The sequence below is a fragment of the Grammomys surdaster genome, unplaced genomic scaffold, assembly GCF_004785775.1.
Source record: "Grammomys surdaster isolate TR1022 unplaced genomic scaffold, NIH_TR_1.0 581, whole genome shotgun sequence".
NCBI classification, from domain to species: domain Eukaryota; kingdom Metazoa; phylum Chordata; class Mammalia; order Rodentia; family Muridae; genus Grammomys; species Grammomys surdaster.
Genome location: NW_021605000.1, coordinates 285,645 through 290,105, shown reverse-complemented (window position 1 = coordinate 290,105; position 4,461 = coordinate 285,645).

Genomic DNA, 4,461 nt, shown 5'->3' with positions numbered 1-4,461 from the left:
TGTTTGTTACCAAAAGCTGAGTCCTTCCTCTGAATTCCCAGATTAAATGATAAGATGATGCTTCCTTCCACTTACCAACTTCTAGCAATGTTTAGTGATTTTTTTATTACAGATTTATGTATCTTCTGTAAAAGTGAAACTGCAGAATCACTGGATGTTTTTATCTTTAAAAGATGGGAGAGGCAACACCCACAGCTCCTGAGACCTTAACCCAGCAGCTTCTTGCAACTTATAACCAAAGAAACAGAGTCATGGACACTAATCAAAGACTCTTGGTCCACATTGAAGACCTTCTTGTGATGGCAAAATAGAAGAGCAAATGTCCAAGAGCTCAGAAAACCATGGAGGCAGAGAACTCTGGGCAGTAGCAGCACAGACCCACCAGCACCTGTTATCCTGTTTCACGGTGTGGTCTTGGAAGACAGCATCCTAAAGACATGAGCTTTGCCCTGATATTCTAGCTTTTGGAAATGTTGAACATCTAACTCATTAAGTTTCTAGCTTCCAGAAACCGGAACAAACTCATTTGAGATCTTGGAGCACATGAATGATACAAAGTAACCAGATACACTCCTGTAGTTCTGCAGTGTAAGTGCCCACAGGTAAATAAACCAGATTGCAGAGAGCTTTACAGCTACAAACAGAAAATTGTTGCCATTTCTCTCCTTCTGTAAATCAGAATGGCCCTGTTTATATTAACATACTCACTCTAATGGCAAATATACTTTTAATTTCCCCCTTTAAAATCCATATTGAAAGTCTCTGGGAAAATGCTAGATACCTGTATGTATGGTATTATTAAGTATTAGTATCGTATTAGACTCTTTAGTGTCTAATTTGTAAAAGTTGACCTGTTATCTTTAACATGCAATATCAGACTTAAATTATAGAAAAGCCAAGAAGACTCATGGTTGTAGATTGTGGCTTAACCTGTGGTTATTTAGAACAGTGGTTCTCCAAAGTTCACCTGGACTTCATGTTCAAACACAGCTCACCATGCCTCCTCCCCAGAGCTGCTGACCTGGGAAGGTGGATGGGACACTGTCATTTGCCTCTCTAGGAACTTCCCCAGATGGTGCTAAAACTACTGGTCCTGAGAACCTGCTCTGACACTCATTAAAATGGCTATTGGAAGAATCAGTGAGGACAAACCCAGAAGCTTCCCCTCCCTTTTTTCTTGAGACATGGGTTGTTGGCATGCTGAAGGGAGGGTGTAGAAGAGACTAGACTCCAGCAATGTACCATGGGGTGTGCTGACTGGGTGCATCTGTAAAAAGGAAGCTGAGATCACATCTTCAGCCATAGCAAAGAGCAGGGAGAGTGAACTGGAAGGGGACAGTGCTATAAACCTTCACAGCCCATCCCCAGCCACTTCCTCCAGCAAGGTTCCACCCCTTAAAGGTCCCATAACCTCTCCACATAACAAAACTAACTGTTCAAATACCTGAGCCTCTGGGGGACACTCCTCATTCAAATCAAGGCACATCCTTCAAGTCGGGCTTCAGACATATCCTGGCATGCTCTGTTGCTAATCTAGGAGTTATGAGACCTAGATCCTTTGCTCTGCCTCCATAGGACCCTGGAATTATATAGACCTTCCCCTGAGAGAACCCAGTGGGGCCAAGGCTACTGAGAGAATATAACAGTACCAGTTCTCCCCAAAACCTTGCAATGTTTAGGCGTTCACAGGAAGGATTTTGTCCTACCAGATAGCGGAAAGTTATCTGTTTCTTAATCCCCAAACTATGGAGGGTCTTCCTCTCTAATGTGCTTAAACTTCCTCTCTGCTTGGATAAACTAGATAAGTAGGTAGTCCTCAGTTTGTATCCTGATAGACCCCTAGTAAGTTTAAAATGTCCTAAATCAGAACTGCATTTAATATGCCTAGACTCTTTTTTTGTGTGTGGTTTTTCGAGACAGGGTTTCTCTGTATAGCCCTGGCTGTCCTGGAACTTACTCTGTAGACCAGGCTGGCCTCGAACTCAGAAATCTGCCTGTCTCTGCCTCCCAAGTGCTGGGATTAAAGATGTGTGCCACCACTACCCGGCTTATGCCTAGACTCCTAAACACGATAGCTGAGCCTTGCCTGCCTTAACATGCCAGGGTGCTACAGAGTGCCCACAGCTGGGCAAAACCCGGTTATTGTTGAACACTTTCTGAACAGAGGCAGCCTGATGGTAATGTGAGTTGGCTTTTGCACTATCACTAAGTCAAAGCATTGTAAATCAAACCATTTGTACTTTTATGTTTATAGAGTCATGTACATTTTAAACAGACTGGAGAAGACAATAGGTACGTTTTTACTAATGTGGTATATCTCAGACCAGGGGACACTGAGTTATACCTCCTGCCTCTGGCTCCTGAAGCAGCCACTGTGCTTCAGGCTTACTGTTTGTGACCAAACCTAATCAAACCATGGAATGATACCCAGAACCAGAAGGGAGATGGTTCGCGCATCCTATGGCACTCTCCCTCCCAGAAGGCTGATGGAGAGTGAGCAAATGGACTCAGTGGAACCTCATGGAGATGTGCCATTCCTCCTGGGCCTTCATTTCTTTCTCTCCAAAGCAAGGATGCTAAATTTCATTAGATGAGAATCCCCTTTGGCCCTGAGCCAGAAGCACAGTAACTTTCTGTTCTTTCACACGGCACTCCTGGGGCCCCTCTTCTCTGTACTATGCTGGGAACGTGCCCTCTCATCACATTTGGGAAAGAGGGAGTGTCTGGGGCCCAGAAAAGCTGTGAACAGTCCCTAGGCAACCAAGGCGGACTTCAGAATATACAATCAGTCTCAAATGGCAAGGCGCTTAGACAATGTTTCATTGTGGAGTTTAAAAACATGCATTTTTAAGAGCCTGGGCTTACTGAGTCAGCAATCTGGAACATTCTCAACATGCTAAAAATATCCCCCAAAAGTGAACTGAATTTTAAACTGTGCTTTAAAAAAAATGTTCTTTGTGAAGACAATTGAGTGTTTCTTCTTTGATAGTTATCCATTCCCTGCATTTAGATGGTCACTGGAATTGCACAAGCCTCAGACAGGCCTTGGGTGAACATCATGACCCAAAAGGCTTTTCATCCTTGCTTTCATAGCAGGGGACAGAAACTTTTAAGTTTAAATCTCTTAAATGATTTGCATTTTCTAAGCACTGAAGCACAGAGTTCTTTTCCATCTGAAGGCTCTCTTTCTTGTCAAACAGCAAGACAAAGAGCATCTACATTTTCAACCAGGAACCAAATTTGTGTCTGCCAAGGACTTAGTTTCTGATATTGCTTGGCTTCCCATAGCAAGACGCAAACCATGGTCTCATCAATGCTCCAAAACATTCCCATCTAAAGGAAAGCTCAGGGTTACTGCTATGATCTTAACTCTATCCAACAATGATGGCTGCTATTCATCGTTAACAACAGAGTCTAGAATCACCCTGGGAAAGAGTCTTGATGAGGGAGGAACAGTCTACATCAAGGTGACCGACTTGTGGGCATGGTTGTGAGGGTTTTGACTACCTTAGTTGTCCTGAGAAGATGCCATTGCCTGGGTTTAAGAGTGAAGAAAGAGAGTTGAGACTATGCATGTGTCCATTCCTTGCCTTCTCTGCTCTGACTATGGGTATGACTAGCTGCTTCAAATTCCTGCTGCCTTGATTTCCCCGAAGTGATGGACTACACCCCAGAATTGTAGACTGAAATTAACTCTTCCTTCTGAGTTGCCTTTCTCAGGGTACTGTGTCACAGTGACTGGAAAGGAAACAGAAGGCAACTTCTCACTAGTCCCCACTAATGTGCACTTGCAGATATAAGGAAGGCAAATATCCACTATAGGAAAGTAAGACTGAGTACTTGGGTAAGAGAGAATCTAGGATGCACACAGTGTCTGAGATGCTTTTCTCAAGTGAGCCCTGAATCCCAGGGCCAACAGTAAAGGATGAAAAACAGCCCTTCTAGCTACCGTGACCAGAACTATGTGGTTGGTAGCTTTTATAGTGGACACGGTAGTTTGGTTTGGCTTAGTTTCATTGACACAGAATCTTGATATGTAGCCCTGGCTGGCCTCAAATTTGCTATCCTCTTGCCTCAACCTCCAGAGTATTGGAATTACAGTCATGTATCAGTTAACTCTTCTTGTAACTATGACAAAATTCCTGGTACAAACAAGTTAAAGAGAAAAAGTCTTTATTTTGGCTTATGGTTTCTGTCTATAGAACTTAGCTCCACAGGTTCTGGGCCCATGGTGAGACAGAACATCGTGGTGGGTAGCTTGTGGTAAAAGCTATTTGATCTCATAGTGGACAGGGAACAGAAAGACCTATTCCCCAGTAAACTACTTCCTCCAGGTAGGCAAAGTCAAGGACAAAATAACTACTAAAACCTCTAGCACCATCAACTGGGGACAAAGCCTTCAATACCTGATCCCATGGACACACCATATTCAAACTGTAACACCTAGGGCCTGTCACCAGG